Below are 17,625 nucleotides of genomic sequence, written 5' to 3'. Positions count from 1 at the left end.
TGGAGCTTGGAAAATATTACTCACATATTTTAAAAAGCTTTCGTTTATGTAAAATAAATCTTACAAAACATAAAATTCAATATTCTATCCTACTAAATATTAAATATATTAGGATTTTTAATCATACAAGTTATCATAGTGTACTACATGTAAAAAAAGGTAATTGCTAAACAGTTTATCTTAAAAATGAACCCTCTATATCTTGAATGAAGATGTGAAGGTTGAAAAGGTATTCTTTAAATCTGATTTATGAACTAATCTACCCCTTCTGGGTGAGGTTTCCATTATCATATAAATAAATGTGTCTATGTAGATCAATGCTTGTGGGATCTCTGTTATTTCTTTGTACTTTTGCAGAAGAATGGCTTTGTGTGATCACAGCTAACCCCTACAATGATACTGGCATCTCTATTATCTGTACATTGAGTGTGATCATTAACTGCTAGCCAGGAAGACAGCAGTAGAAAAATCAATACAACTTTGGTCAGAGGAAAAATAAGCCAGGGGTGATAGTTGTGGGAATGATCCTTCTACAAATGACATTTTGTCCAATGTCTGAGTGGGGGCAACGCATCATGATGCAAATGCAAGAGAGTGGAGATAAAAATCAATTCTAAGACTTACTAGACATAAAAAATAGTGTTGGAAATGGCACAGTGGAACACATAATGGCCCTTCCACCAGGGCCTGTAATAGCATATGAAACTGACAAATGATCATGAATGAAATGACATTTTAAAATGTCCTTGTAATTCCCATGGTGTCAGTGTCACCAGGTGATGTAAATATAAAACATGCAATACAGCCAATCAACCTAGTTCTCCTCTGGTTGCTGAGAAGCAGCCTGTGTTCTCTCAGACCTTGGTGAAATGCAAAGTGTTGCCACATAAAAATCTGATTTACCTGATTTCAACTATCAGTATTGACTTAGGCTTTTTTGGTAGTTAATGGCAATGGGATGTCCAAGCCATGTCATTCTCTGAAGATGCCTGGATCTCCAGTGGGTTCAGGGAATGTTTAACATAGCTACAGTCTTAGTTTAGCATAGCTGTAATCATAGTCTACATATTGTAGTGAAGTGGGATAAAAACACTCTGAAAGGCTCTGATCTCCCCTCCTCCTCCAGTTTTTCTCGTAAAAGTTGTACATAGGCCTAAGTTACTCATCTGGACCATGCTCAGAGGACAACTCATCCTACATCAACACGTATGTAATAAAATCACACACTGAAAATGCCTTTCTCTCTCCCTGCTCAGTGTTTACACAACTAAGATTAACTTGTGGAGTAGCTCGCAAAGATGAGAGGAACTGAGAAAAAAATTGTCCTGAAATTACATGCTTTCTTCTCTACCAAGCCAATAAATTTTGGTCTACTGAGTTGGAGAATGCTGTATGATCCCAAAACAATGACAGTCTGAAATAGATTATAAAAAATAGATAAACCCTGTTATTAAAGAAACATTAAATTACACAGAAATTATGTTTGAGCTATAAAAATGTATTAATAAAAATAATTAAAAAATTTTAAAAGGTCTGCTGAATCATTTGCCCAGTGCTAATCACATAGTGAGACAGGAAAACCTGCTGCCCTCTAGTAAGTTTACAGAACTCAGTCAATTATTTTAAGGTTTTCCCAGGAACTGATTGCCAGAGCATCTGGACATCTTACAATAAATTAAAAGCAAATATTAATTACACAACTATCCATTCAGATGGCTCAATGCACTTTAGCTGCCATTTATTTGTCTCACAAAGGACCAACATACTGACACGTTAGTTAATTGAATGCTTGATTGAACAAGTAAACCTTACACTACACTACAGCCTGCCAAATTTAAATTCTGGTGGCCTGCCAGAGGAATAGTTTTTCACTGTGAGAACCCAGCACTGATTTCTTAGAAAATGTTAATCTGATGGCTTGTTCTACAACATTATAACTTTTCTGAGGTGATACAATATGAGAGCTGTACTAATGTATATAATGTAATGATATGATGCTAGCTGATATGATGCTGAGAGATGATTTCCATAACACTTCAAGTTTTAAATATTTTTAATGAAATCTTCAAGCATATCTAAGAAAAAATTATCAGCACATATTTACAAATTCCTGCTTTATGCTAATTACAGCAGATTCTGTTAAATTAAAAAAAAAAAGAACAGATACATTCTTATTTGCTGAGAACTCTCAGGTGATTATTGGCATTGGTTTTACCTTAATCTCAGGTAGCATACATGGAGACAGACAGAGAAGACATGCATAAATAGTATAGATTACATTTGAAAGGATGCTTTGTGCTGGGAAAAAGAAGCTCACAGTCTTCTAGAATATCAGCTAGGTAACCTTACTAGTAAAGACTGTCTTATGCTCTGTATTTCTATAGATGATAGGATGTCCAGTCAGATACATATTCACTTGTCTTCATCAAAACTTGGTTAGATAGTGTTAGTGATAATCAGTATAGCAAGGAGACAGCAGATTGCTTTCAGGAGACTGAAGTGTAAGAAATTAATGTAGCCGCATGTGATTAAGTTAGTATGCTTTAAGATTAATAACTTACATTAGCTTTTACTCAAAACAATGACAAAAAATTGGTTGAAAGTGATGTAAGACATTTTACCAGAGTTCTGAGAAATCTCAGATTCCAAAGCTGAGGTCCTGATGTTGAGCTAATGTAAGCTGAAGAAAGGCAAAATTATGACAGAATTAAAGGCAGGCAGAAGACCCAAGTTTCATACCCTTAATTCCTCAAGTGATTAATTGCTGTATTTTGCTCATATGCTCAATGATTTATTCATTAACCAGATTCTTGTTTAGTCATTTGCAAGCAGAGGAGGCAGTTTGCTCTTCTGCAGCATATAGTGTAGTGCACTTTCTTACATCATGTGTGAAGTTTTATTTAAAAGAATTCATGCAACTCCCACAATCTCCTCTGCTTTATTTCTGTGACATGTGGATTATTGGAGATGTCTGTGGCTCATGAGGGTATGGTGGCACAAAGAGTAGATGTTCTGTTAAATCCATTTATGTATAGCAAAAAGACTAACTTTTTTGAGGATTGGACATGGTTATTGAAGTGATTCCACTCTTATGGTTCAAAATCAGTTCACTAGCTGGGGACTCATCATAGAAAAGTGCTATAAGAAGTCCATCTTTCAGAGTTTGAAACTGCCAGTTTTTATTAGATGTGACATCAAATTCATTTCCCCGTTTGTGTCTAGTATTTTAAACTAATTGCCTTCCTGTCCTCAAACTTCAAAGTTACAGTAGCTGTTGCTTTTCTTCAAAGGAAAGATAGTCTTATATGTTTTGATGGCAATGCCATTTCACATTCTGTCAATGCAAATCTCTTTGACAAGACTGGTGACCTGGGGGTGAGTGCTCAGGCAGCAGGTGGTAAACCATTTGTCCTCCTTGTCATGTTCTTAGATCAGCACATTCCACTCACAGAAGTGGAGAGAAAGGCCACTAACTTTCAAAGACAGTCTTACTTTGTAAAATCACAGTCAGTGACAGAAACAGTCACATCTTTGTCTTTTCTAAAGCAGAAAAGCTGTTATTTCTCAGGTACCGTGTTCTTGTTCTGACAGTCCCTTATAATATGGACAATTCCTTAAACCATGTAATTATCACATATAATACACATATTGTATTATATATAATGCTTGATATGCTTCAAGTCTTGTCTTTCCCCTCTGTCATGCAGCTTTGAATCTGATGAAAATGCAATTAAAAATGTTTTTTTTGCTATAACTTGATAACTGCAATTTTGAGCCAGGCCTGAATGGTTACAGAAGTAATTCTGACATGGACAGTATTTCCTGTGCTCTTTAGTCCACCAGCATTCCAACTTACCTCACCTGTATAATCACCCACCCCTGATATAGTGTGATGGATGAAATCCCAAATGCAAAATTTGTGTCACTGTGCAGGGAATCACAGAAAATTCAGTAGCATTAAAAAAAGGATTATGTTCTTGCATTCAGTTATAGCATCATCCTTGGAGGCAAATGTCCAAATCCCTGGACCTTTTCCCAGTGCTGTTCAATACATATAATTAAGGTGCAATTGAATAAAATACATGGACATCATCTGGAGCCGTAATCAGAACCCAAGCCTGCCTGTAGAAGCTGGAAGAGTTCAAGCCAAAGCCCATCAAAGTCAATAGATACTCTTTCATCTGTTTCAAAAGGTTTTGAATGAGGGCCAGACTCGCTTCTGAAGCTCTCTCTAGACTCAATTTGTTCATGGCTATAGTCTGCCTGTAGTTGCCATGGCACAGAACATGAAACTACTTAAAATGAGGAAGATATTGAAGTGCTAATGCTGCACAGTTCAAAGAATCAAAGGTGAATTTAAGTAATAAAAATTCTAGCTACCTCTCTGCAAGTTCTTTTCTTCACCTCCTGATTTCTCTGTATTGAATTTTAGTACATAGCTAACCAATGCAAGACAATGACAGGAAACATTTTTATATCCTTACTTCACTGCTCAGCTGTACTTTCTTCAAGTTTATTGTCATGGTATATGCTCTGATAGATCAGATGTCATAAATCACTTTATCAAATCCCATCAAGTAGTGACATTTCCTGTCTAGAAAGAAAGATGAATAAAGGATACCCAGATTAAAAACTGATATGCAGAAATCTTAAATGATGCCTTCATGAATTTCAAAGTTGACTGAAAATTATCAAATGAAAATGGCTGCCTGAGAAATTCCAACACCACTCCATAGTCCCTGCTTCAGTTATTCCTCAAAAAGGACAGAAAAAGAATCAGAGATTGAAACTGAAATATCATTTACAGTAATATAATTTGCACTAGGTCTTTATTCACAGGCTTGAACTTCACTTTTTTTCATTTACTGGAAAAATATACAAATATATTTAAATAATCCCATCTTGAAACAAAAACTGATAATATCAATTCCTGGAAAGATGTAGTAGTTAGCATTTGGTTTATTAAATTTAACTAGTCATTCATTTATTCATTCATTCACTCATTATGAGTACACTTCACAGTAAGATTTGAAAATGTGTATAGAAATCCAAATACTTCAGAAATCCTCATTAGTTTTATGAAAACACTTTTTCAGTTGTAAGCAGATATAATTAATTTTATTTCCAGCTTGCATTTGAAGATTAGAACATTTTAACAGGTAACCAAAATAAAACTCTTTTCTCATACTTTTAGCTATTGCATTAAACTTCTGCTGATCAAATTGTCTTTTCATAACTTCTTCTGAAAATATGATTATCTCTTGATCTGGACAAATAATGATGGCTGGTTCATTCTGGTCATAGTATCAAAAACTAAACTATGTAAATATTCACACATGATCTTCAAAGTTTTATCTTTTATTCCATCAGACATAAGCATCAACCAATGGCATAGTAAAATCTATTTGAATTTTGGGGCACATTATACTTTTTTATGCCACACGACAGTAATTGACAAACATCTAGCAATGCTAGTTCTTGGACTCTTCATAAACATGTAGAAATACTTTTAAAAAAATATTTCTTAAGTTGCCTATTGCCATCCAGTTTAACATACAACAGTGAACAGCACAGTGCCTACTTAAGATTCTGAAGCGGCCATACCATATGCTCTTTGATTCAGCAGAAAACATGAGAGAAGACTACATTTTGGGATTTATTGTAAGTCCTCACCCAACAGTTCTCTTCAGAGGTCTGCATAATCTACTTGGTCAGCTCACTTGGCTTCTCGGGCTCTAAAATGCTGCAGATGTCAGCTCTGTAGTCAGCCTTGCAACTCATGATCCAGAATGACTTGCATCAAGATATTGCTCCATTGTGGAACATCAACTTAGAGCTGATTTTTTTACTTCCATACACCTGCACTCAAGTTCTTATTATTAGGAACCATAGTATTTCTCTGCTGGAGTAAAGAAGGAGGCAGGAGGAAGAGAAGTAGGGAGCAGAGTAGCTGTAACTTTTATGCTGCACAGTCCTGAAGCTTTTCTTGGTAGAAGTGATGGAATAACAATTCCAGTTGTAATGAAGATACCAAAATTACTGAAGAAATTAATTGAAACTTCATGGAGTTTTTGGGACCAAATAACATAAATGGAATGGTCATCAGACACTGTTTTCTACCAATACCTATTTTTTCATGTGATAGATGAGTCTCTCCCTGGAGACTCACTTTTGCCTATTAAGTTTGCCAAGGTTGTTTATTTTCTCCTTCTCTGTGTGCATGTGTATGATTCCTTGTCTTTAAGTTCTAGAAGACTTTAGAAGGGAAAAAACCCCAACCAAACAAAAAAAAAGGGTTGGCTGTAAAAATAAGCCTCACTTTTGTCTTGACCCTTGGGTAGATTGTTCCAATGCTGCCTTAGCATAGTGAAGTACTGATATCAAGAGCAAATGAAAAAATAACCCAAACCAAACTCTCCTCCCCACCTTCCCCACCCCACCCTGACATCCATTTTTCATTCCCAGGGTCTACGGCTTTTCCTGCTGAACTCAAATAGATCAGAGAATTATCTAGTGGACAAACAAAGGAATTTTTGATAAATTTACTACTCTGGAGGTCTTGCCTGTCCTCCTCTCTTATAGGCTACCTCAGACTAACAGCAGATGGGAATCAGGCAGCAGTGAGTGAAGTGGTTGTTGGAGAAAATAAAAAGGGAAATTAAATCCTGTCCTCTGCTGAAGAAATAAAACAGTGCACTCTCTCAGGGTCGTTTTAAAGTTAATGTCTGCTGAAAATTTGACCATGACTATATCAGCCACTGTAGAGTACTGAGAATTATCGTCTTAGCTTGACCATACGAATTATTAATGATTTGGTGACACCAATGGCTTAATATAAATTTTATATATCCATGTAACCAAAATGTAGACAGTCTTAGATATTTATCTTTTTAGTTTTCCTCTGTAGGTATACAATGCAAATCAACAAATAAGCACTAGGCACTTCCCTAGGTTGTTCATTTTTATGCTTCGTCCAACTGTATTCCCTAAACTGGGCTTTGTCTTCCTTTGATCAATGAACTTTTGAGTCTGTAAATTGAGTTTAAAATTTCAAACCTTAAAATGATATGATATTATTTACATTTAATTTTGAAAGCATTTTTTTCTTGATAGATTAATCCATGTGTTTTTCTAACTCACTAAGGTATCTTTTTACAGTGACCGACACCAGAGGCTCTAAAAGACTATGTAGATATTTATCTTTTTCTCTTCCAATTTAAAAAAAAAAACACAATATCCTCTCCACAACATTCATTGCAATTGACTATAATTCCAAACACTCTGGAGAACTTACAAACACCTGTTTTCTCTTTGTTTTCTATCAAATTTCTGTCTCAGCATTTACCATTTTTTTGATATCCTGCCTCTATTTCTCATGTAAAATCAATTCTTGTTCTATGATACAAGAATTTCCCAATTTACTTTCAATATATTACTAATGATTTTCTACCCTAATTTTTTTCACAGTGTTAAGGAAGGGAAACACTGTGGTTTTATTATTTTTTTCTAGACCTAATTTTTATGACTGTCTTCTGAGTCCTTCCATTTAGTAAAACTTTTCTTGTGCCTTCAGGATACCTCATAAAAGGCTCCAAATATTCCTTGCTTATTTGGGACCCAGGTTTGTAGAAAGACATTGTAAATCCTCCTGTATACTCTATGATATTTTTTATACCTCTTAATATCTTCCTTGGTTCAAAAGCAAGTTTGCTTCCTTAAAGCAAATTCTTAATAACTCTTAAATTCCTAAGATAATTATTAAGACTCCTCACAGGTTTTACTTTTCTCCTATAGATTATAAAGACTTTTGGCAGGATTTCCACAGTATCTGACACCAATTTAGGGCCAGTAAGAAAAGGACAGATTAAGTGCTTTGGAGAGGTATCTTACACACTTACTCAAACCAAATTATTTCTTTTTCCTCAAAGTCTATCTGCTACATCATGTTTTAAAACTCAAAAATTTAGTAAGATACAGATGAACTTCCAAATTGTTTCCAGATAAAGATTTTTTTCTCCCACAGCAAAATATTTTGATGTTCCATTTTCAGAGGAAAGCAATAAATGAATTGCAGGTTTTCAATTATTAAATATTTAAATAAGCTGTTTGGCCTCAATCCCAAATGGCTGCAATAAGTCAGTGTTACAGAACAATTAAAATACTAAAAATTCGTAAGTAAGAGTGCAGCAAACTTGCCACATTAATTTGAAAGATTTTCTGTGATCACCTACACTTTACCAGATCTACTGCAAAACCACATGAAATGTCAGGTTTTCTATTTGCAAAACATCACATGCAGTATTTTAATATCTGCTGTCATTGTCTTCCATGTTTCTCTGCCTCCCAAGAGTGCAACCAAAATTTTTACTTGCTGCTTCTTTTGATCCAGGCTGGTCTTCTACAGGTTCATTACAGCCAATGAGTTTTATTTTCTTCTTTCAAATACTCACCTAGTGTCTGATACATATGTGGATTATCCTGTGATGCTCTGACGGAATGGGCTGGCCACGAGAAAAACGCAGCATAAGTTTTGAACTATCATTAAACAGGTTTATTGAGAAAAATGGAGCAAATGTGCTCCTTTACTGCTTGTCTAACTATAATAAATGGTACTGACTGGCACAATGGGGCATTCACAATGTTGCCAAAGCAGGAAAAGCACAACCTTGGCCAGTTCTGCTCATGTGAGCTTACAAACCCCCTCCCTGCCCCTTCCAGGGCTGGTAAAGGAGTGGCATACAGTCACTGTTTTGTTCTTTTCTACTTTTTCTGTTATTTTTGTCCTTGCTTTTTTGTTGGTAATCCATAGGGTCACCTGTCCAGACACCCGTTCAGGATCTACAGCAATCCCACCAACCACAAATAGACACACAGCTGTAATTAAATTCAGCTTTCTTTGTCAGACAGGGCTAGAGATGTGACGCCAAATAAAGAGATGACCCCTTGCATGGTGAGAAGTGGCCAAGCCCATATAGAAGTATATAATGACTTTTTCATTATACTTATGGACCACAAGAAAGCTACAGGCTCTCCACTGCAGATTTCTGGAGTTCTTAGGCTCCAAACGCATGGAAAAAATCTTGCATATATTCCAGAGATAACATTCCACATTTTTTCCCAGCAAAAACCTTAACAAATAGCACATTATGATCTTGAAGTACCACACTGATAAAACTTTTCATTCAATTTAACCTTCGAAACATCCTCCCTGTCTCTCCCCCAGATATAATTTGTGAGTTCAGCGGGGAATATCATTATTGAACAATGAGTGTTTCTCAGAAAAAGGACAACATAGTGAGCTTGGAGAATAAGCAGCTTTTCAGTTTTCTCTCACTAAAGCCCTCTTGTAAATTTACTTGAACTCTGATGAGAAAAAGACAGCTGCATTCAAGAGGAGTAAGACCGTGTGAGTCACAAGGAGCATTTATTCCCTGAAAGAAATGAGACAGAAAGCAGTTCTTTTACTCTGTCATTGATAGGGGTTCAAATGTTGGTGGTGCTGGCAAGCATAACTGCCTGCTAAAAAACTTCAGGGGAGAATAATCTAGTCTTGCCTCAGACATGAAAACATTAACATTTCAGAAGAAGCATCACTGTGTGATTTCAGCCTAAAAATTATTTCAAGGAGAGTGCTAGTGTCAAACAGCTGGTATGAATAGACAAGTGGCTCACAAGTGTTTCTAAAGCCTGCTCTTTTTTATTCTTTCTCCTCTTCTTCTGGATTCTTAGTGAAATATATGCTTTGTGTCCATTTATAGCATCTAGCATGTAATTATCACTAAACTGACTGGCAATTGAATCAGGCTGTCTTAAGCACGCATGAAAAATGTTAAATAAATAAATAAAAACAGCCTTCTAAGGAGCAAATTGACAGCACAAGAATAATGAGAAATTCAGTCATTAGGGAAGTAAATAGAAGTAGGACTTCACTTTATAAGGATTTGTTGTGATCAGCATTATCCACAATTACATTGTAAGTTTTTTTTAAAGTCGTAATCGCAGTACTAATGGCTACAGAACTGAAAGAGCTCAGCCCACAACATGCAAAAAGGTGATAACTTACCTTTATGCTTTAGAGGGAGTGATGCTGTCAGAGGTAGTGGCTAAAAAGCCATTAGGAGAGTGTATGAGCTGCACTACACACAGGCTGAATATCACTGAAAAGTGACAATCCTGTCTCCAGTCATTGAATCTGGTGTAGGTAAAATGTTTCCCTGTCAAGAGAGGACTCAGCTTGTGTTTTCACTGAAGTTAAAGAATATGCCAGTCTGTGGAAGTTTTTAATGTTCAACACTGACTTCCTTTATACTTTGTTCATCCATCTGTGCTCAGAGAACTGCCCATTTTGGGAGTAACACAGTTCTTGTTTTTTCAGGGAAGTGCCAACCTTGATCTGCTGCCAGAATATTTAGAGGGCTGAACAGCTCAGAAAGGGAGAGGTTTATAGAGATAGCTCTAAGTCAAGAAGTAAGAATTAGGCAGAAACATTGTTCAGTTCAGGATTTTAATATCTGGCTTATGAAGATGTTAAATATCAGTTGTAGACTGTGAAGAAAATTGAAAATCTAAATCTTCTGTAAATCCATATGGGATCAGTAAGACAACAATAACTTTAAAATTATTATTGTAACTATTTTCCTCATCAACCTTCCCAGTCTGATGTGAGAAGGCAGACTGATGGGTGAGAGTGACAAACATCTGGACCTGCGGGAAGTAGCTTACATTGACCACTTTCAATGGCTCTGAGTGGGGAGAGAGCCACGACTTTCAGAGAGCTGAGTCTTCATCTTGCAAAGAGGGTTTCTGCATCTCACATGACAATAATTCAACAGATATGTCTCAGTTTAAACCCTCCTAGAATTTGAAATAGCCTTGGTAGCTCAGTAGGGAATCGTATCTTAGTGTTTTTCTTCCAGACTTGAATTATATCTGCAGAATTTAAAGGGAAAACAATTACATGGAGAGTTATGTGTCTGATCAACGATTCATGTTAGTGTCAGGCTAGAGACTGGTGATTCAGTTTTAATTTTAAAAATTTGTTTATTATCAAAACTCTTTCCCCTTCAGGTACTTTTTATTGATGTCCTGTTTCTTCTTCTATGCATTTATGAAGATATAATATCATTACTGCATGTTGAGAAAGCATCCTCTCTGTGTAACTTATATAACCAAAAACCCCATAAAAATTCAGTGGAAGGGAAAAGATGAATATGCAATATTTTAGAACTGTTTGAATATGGAAAGTATCATCATAAAAACAACAGATTCTGGTGACAGGCAAAGCAACACACACATTCACTGTTTAAATTAAATGCTTGAAGGCTCTAAGACTCTTCTGCAAACCTGCTGTTTTTCCTGTATGAATCTGGTGGGTGCTTTTAGCCTTTGTAATTTTGGAATACACTGATTCTATGTCTCAGTGAAATGGCATATTAATCTACAGAGGAGACTGGGCTTTTTATGAAACCAGTGGAACTTAGACGTAAACTACTTTCTGTCTTTTATATTTGCTAGGAGGATGGAAATAGATCTATTGAGATTTTGGAGAACTGTTGTTTGTAATTATATGTGATTACTATTTACACAATGATTTTTCAAGCGGAATCCATTTATTTATGGTTTTCATCTGCCACAGGAATTGTGTAAATCACTGTACCTTGCTGCATTGTTGACACTCAGCTAAGGTGCTGCATAAGTCAGCCTTTAGCCTCAGAAGGGGTTATGATCATGTTCTTAAAGTTGTCACAAAGCTGACAACACTATAACATTTTCATAAATCTTTTTACTAACTTGTGAATCATTTTGGTTTTGCTATAATGTGTACATTACATACATGAGTTTTTCTTTTTTTGGTCTTGAATAATTTTTGTAGAAAACACTAAAGACTATCATAATAACGAGAGTGAAAAAAAAAATTAAAAGTCTATGTAGACATGACCTCTTCCAAAAGGGACTTAAACTTCAAAGTAGAGAACAGCTCTGAGATTTCAGTCCCTCCACTATCTGTCAGACTCCTATTCATTTCACTTGAATCAGGCACTTTAGAGTTTCTTAATAGACAAAGCAAACAACTTTGCATAATAATACTACAGAGGCAGAGATTGTATAATGTAATCATGCACATTTCTTTTTAAAACTATATGATTTTGTTCTGTTGATTAGAAGTAAAGATATTCCTAGCAGTGAAACTTGAAATGTAAAAATTGCCCAATTCACTACTCACTCATCTTCTGAGCCAACTGTTTTGTCTTTCATTCTCTTTCTTTTTTTGGTTATTTAACACACATAATGCTCAAGCCCAGCTGGTAGACTTACTCAGGAGTCCTTTCTTCTGCTGAAAAATAAACATGCAAAACTATCTTTGATGCTTACTGTTTTTCAGCAAAGAAGATGAAAATTATTTGCAAATACTCTCTATTATATGCCTAGAATGTTTGCTCAGGTGTATTTTTTGTTAATCTGAGGCTCATGGGAGGTAATGGTCTGCACCTGCACAACTAAAATTAAATCAGTTTTGCTACTGATGTCAATGAAATTAGGATTTAAAATGTAGCTAATTCCCTTGCCAATCCTCATTGCCTATAGTCAGGGGAATAATTCAGGTACCTAATCATAGTTGTGCACTGCTATTTCAAATGTTGCAGTGTATCTGAGACATCAGCCCACATTTGGCAGACATAACAAAAACGTTATGCAAAAATCTACTCTCCTCAGGAGTGATGGCAGGAAGCCAAGTGGAAATGGTATCTCAAGCAGCACTAAACATCCATGTTCCAGAACCTAAAACTCATTGCAGGTGGGAAGGACTATCACCCAAAAAAGAGAGAATCTAGAATTCTAGTTTCTAGAATTTTTCCATTCCACTAGAACAGGCAAATAAAATAGCAATATGAACAGTTTTCCTTACCTCTCTCCACTGGCTGTGAAGGTAGCCTAGCTGAATCTTCAGTTAGTTTTCGTGGTTTTTTTTTGTTACATTGCTTTAAAGGTACCTCATGTCCTTGGAGTAAGCTTTACTGGAAATCAGATAAAATTATTTATGTGTGTCTGCCATTTTTAACTGAAAAGCTTGTCTGCCATTTACAGAGATCTAAACTCCAAGTAAAAATGAATGAGGTATTTGAGTATAAATATTTGAACAAGAAGTTTAGTTTGAAATTATTCAAAGTAAAAAAGAGCTGAATAGTCAAAGCAATTGCAGCATACCATTGAGTTATTCTCAGACAACACAAGTGTTACATTCCCCAGCTACAAAGGGTTGCTTTCTGAGCTTAAGCTGTTGCATTTCATGTTCTTGGCACTTGAGGTTCCTGGTTCAGTCCCTGCTGTATTAAACAAGAGTTCAGCTGTCACACAAAGCTTGCAAACACAAAGCATAGAAAGTGAAACTGAGTTCATTAATGATATAGGAGGATAAAGCTCCCTGTGCTAATGTGTGCTATGTTAATTTTCCACCCAAAAGGACTATTTGAGATTCTATGCACTTGGCTTTGTGAAAGAAAAAAAGAACCCAAGTCAAAATTTCAAAAAATTCACATCTCAAAATTGACAAATTACAATCCTCTTTTCTAAGGACATTTTTACCCTCTCTGATGGAAAGCTAGACCATATCCATCAGTACTGACTTCAGTCAAACTGACAGTAGGATATTACCCAACATATGATTTTTGGCCTTGCATTTAGTTTTTGCTTCTGCCAGTAATATGAATATGGCACAGTAAAAGCACTGGGTTTTAAAACCCTCTTGTGATTTATCTAAAGGAATTGAATGCTATGATTTCAATGTTTCTCTTAATGTTTTGTTGGAAGTGAATGTAAACAAAAAAGTATATATAAAATAGTATACAAAGATAACAGGAATCTCCTGGATTTTTTTTTTTTACTCTGAAAACTGCAATTTAGGGTTGTTCACATTAGGAATCTTCTTGATGGATCTGTGTTTAGAATTCTTTTGGAAGCTATTTTATTAATGGAGAGCAAGAATAGAAACATATCTGATTGTCTTGACAGAGAATAAAAACATTAACTATTTCAGGAAAGTGCAAATACAATGCATGGTTTATGTAGACACCGCTCTGAGAAGCAGCAGAACATGTAAGCCTGAGCCATCATGCTCTTAATCCACACCTTTACTGTCAGCTGGGTCAGAAGCCTGCTCCAACAAGTGTGAATTAATCTATTTCTTCTGCCTTAACTACCAAGCTGTGGAGAGATGTCTTCAAGAAGAGTATTATTTATTCCTTCCTTAATTTTTTTAACCACCTGGAATCTTTATTCTCATTCATTGCCTCAATAACACTCATATTCACAAATGGCCTAGGACCATTTGTGCTGACACAAAATATGAAGTGTGAGGAAGCAGTCCTGAGGAATTTACAGTCTCATTTCAGACAAGAAGCAGCAGATTGCTGATCAACATCAGGCTGTGGCAGTCCTTGAATGGAGGATTACAAGTCATGACATAAGCGAGGCAATGCACAGAAAAAACAAAAAGAACAGGTGCAAATGGAGGAAATAACACTGGCAAAGAGTTTTTTGTTGTTGTTGTTGTTGTTGTTTTTTTCCTAAAGAAAGGAAAATTAAAATTAATGGCAGCAATGTCCCCATACCTATCTTTCAAAACTCTTACATACTTCTCCTATAAAGCAGTAAATTGTTCTTATTCTCTCATTCTTTGTCTTTTTTTCTTTTTCTCTTCTCTTCTCTGTATCTGCCTTTCCCCCTTCATTTTTGTTTTTTTTTTATTTTTTTATTTTTTTAATGTTCAGTTGTAGCTTGTTGCCAATAATTCAAATTCATTGCTCTGCAAATGCTTTCCAATTAGTGATAAATGACACTTCACACATTTGCCTCTTGTTTGTTTAACAGCTGCCACTCCTCAATATGTATGTTGTAGATATCTGGAAAAATGCCATGTTTGTGTTCTCTACAGTAGCTGATTGGTTTTTGTGTTGAAATTACGTTTTTGAGGAGCATTGTAATGTTCTCTTTATGGTCATTCACTGCCAAATTCAGGCACCAGACACATTATTTTCACCTTCAAGAGATGACATGGCACAAATAACAAGACAATAAATCACAATTATACTGCCTGAATAAACATCAGAAATGCTGATTACAGCCCAATGATAGCAGCCTCCTCCTTATTTGCTGAAACATATTAGCCATCCATACACAAAATTTTGATTGTAGATTTAAATTCTTGAATAAACTTAAAATAAGATTATTTAAGGCTTTTTAAAGAATGGGTTGTTGGGAGAAAGGATAATAAATATTCTTGGGTTTGGAGTTTAAAAAAATAGTAACATTCTGCACCCAGGTAGTGTTGAAATTTCCTAACTTAAATAAGAAGAAACTCAGCACTCTAAAAATAATTTTGGAATCCATTTTTATCTGCTAGGTACACATGAAGGTAAATATATTTCATTATAAATGCGTTGTAATTCATGCATACAATGACTTTAAAGTCTTAATGCACTCTTTTAATTTTTTACTTATGATTTCTCAGTTAGTACAGATTTGCCTTTGTCTTAGCTATTGTTCTGCAAATTACTTTTCCTTCCCTTATTAAACGAAGACCTAAATAAATTCCACAGTTGGAAATATTTGACTTGACACTGTCAATATTACATTTCGTAGATCAAGGCTGTGATCACTGAGGCTCAAAATCAGGTTATGAAGCATCAGTGAAAGATTTCAAAGTGTTTGCTTCCTGCTTCTACTAAATGAGTTTGAGTTCAGCAACAACTTTATTTTTCTGCCTTTCTATTGTGCAAAAAATATGCAGAAACTGTACTTTTGATCAAATAAATAACATATACAGCTGTAACTGAATCCTAAATTTAGTGCTTATAACACCAGTGCATAAGCCTTTATGCAATTGATCATTTTGATTACCTTGAGCAAACAGAAAGTTACTTCTGCTGAGGTGATCCAAAGCGCTTGGATCCACTCCTGCTACTTCTGGCTTCTCATGATTTTACAGATAGCAGTTATTCAGCCCAATGTAGGACACTGAAGATAAATGCCTAAATTAGAATCTGATGCTAATTTTATTTTAAAAACCCTATAATTTGGAAAATGTAATGTAGAGATTTTGAGATGAATTCTGTCAATGACTTAGAATTTAATAACAAAATATGAAGCCTGATATAGGGTCTGTAGCACAAATAGGGGATCAAGAATAGAACAAGCATTCACTAGATCTTTTGGTAAAATTAAATATATAGATATTTTCGGATCAGTATGGACTAAAAATAGCTAAGAGAATTTGACAGATTGGAGTTTGTTTATATGTGGGCAGAAATTAATGTAGAGCTGAATTCAGAATCAATTAATAAATTGAAGATAAACAAGTTTCAAGGACCACATGGAATGACTCAAGAGATCTAAATTAATTATGATTAAATACTTCATATTTAGACATGTGAAGCTCTAATGGTGATTGGTAACTTTTACTTGCTGGTAGCTGAATTTGGTAACAGAATAAGAAAATGACATTTAAGAAAAGGTTTGTGGGCTGATGCAAGGCCAGACAATTGAAAAAGTAGGAATATATATATATGGATAAATATGACATACAGAGTTCAATATCAATAATTAAATGGTTGTCTTGTGGAGGAAAGCTGTGCCTTACAGAGCTATTAAGTTTGTGATAAATTGAAATAGCACATGAACATGGGTGATCCATTCAGACTTTTCTAAGACTTTTATACACAAGGCTCTTGCAAACTTTTCACAACATACTTGATAAAAACAATTCTTAGAAAAATAAATTATCATTGGTCAGAAACAGGTTTCACTTACAGATAAGTAACTGTTTAAAATAAGAAAATAATTTCAAGAAAACAGAATAAAAAAACAGTCACAGAGGAAGAAAATCAGTGCTAATGCTGATTAGAGTTACATAAGTGAATGAGTAATAAAAGATATGAAAGATTCAGTGTTAAAAAATGCAAAGTAATAAACATGGGGAAAACTATATAAAATGATAGGTTCTAAATTAGCTATTATCAGTTAAGGGACAGATTTTTTGATTCATTGTACGTATTTCTTAAGAAAATGCCTGCTTAACAGAAGCCAAAGAGGAAATATAAAGTTAAGAAATTTCTAACAAAGAAATTGCAAGCTAAACAGAAAACTTGGTATTTACACTGTGTGCAGCTGCATCCCGAGCTCTCTATACAATATTTCTTAAAGGATAAACCAACACTAAAAAGGCTAATCTAAATAAATAAATAAATAAATAAATAGGAAAACAAAAACAATGTGTATAACTATTTCAGACTCTCTTAGTGGGCCACACTAAATATCCAGTTCAGCAACTACCTAAAACACTACTGCAAGGACCTGGACTGCCTCTAGTGTTTTTATACTTCTTTTTACTTTTTTACTTCTTTTTACTTTTTTTTTTTTTTGGGGGGGGGGGGGGGCGGGCAGGGGGGGGTTGTCCTAGCAGTGCCAATGGAAAAAGAAAAAAAAGGTTCATCCAAAGGCTGATTGAAAACATGGAAAATAATAATTCGCAAGTCATCATACTTACGGTGGAGTCCATCTTTCTCCTGTGACTATCCAGACAGACTGGGCAGACTCTTGTCCTAAGAAAATAATTCAAGATTTCCAAAG

The sequence above is a fragment of the Motacilla alba genome, chromosome 3 (genome assembly GCF_015832195.1).
Source record: "Motacilla alba alba isolate MOTALB_02 chromosome 3, Motacilla_alba_V1.0_pri, whole genome shotgun sequence".
NCBI classification, from domain to species: Eukaryota; Metazoa; Chordata; class Aves; order Passeriformes; family Motacillidae; genus Motacilla; species Motacilla alba.
This window is presented reverse-complemented; position numbering follows the sequence as displayed.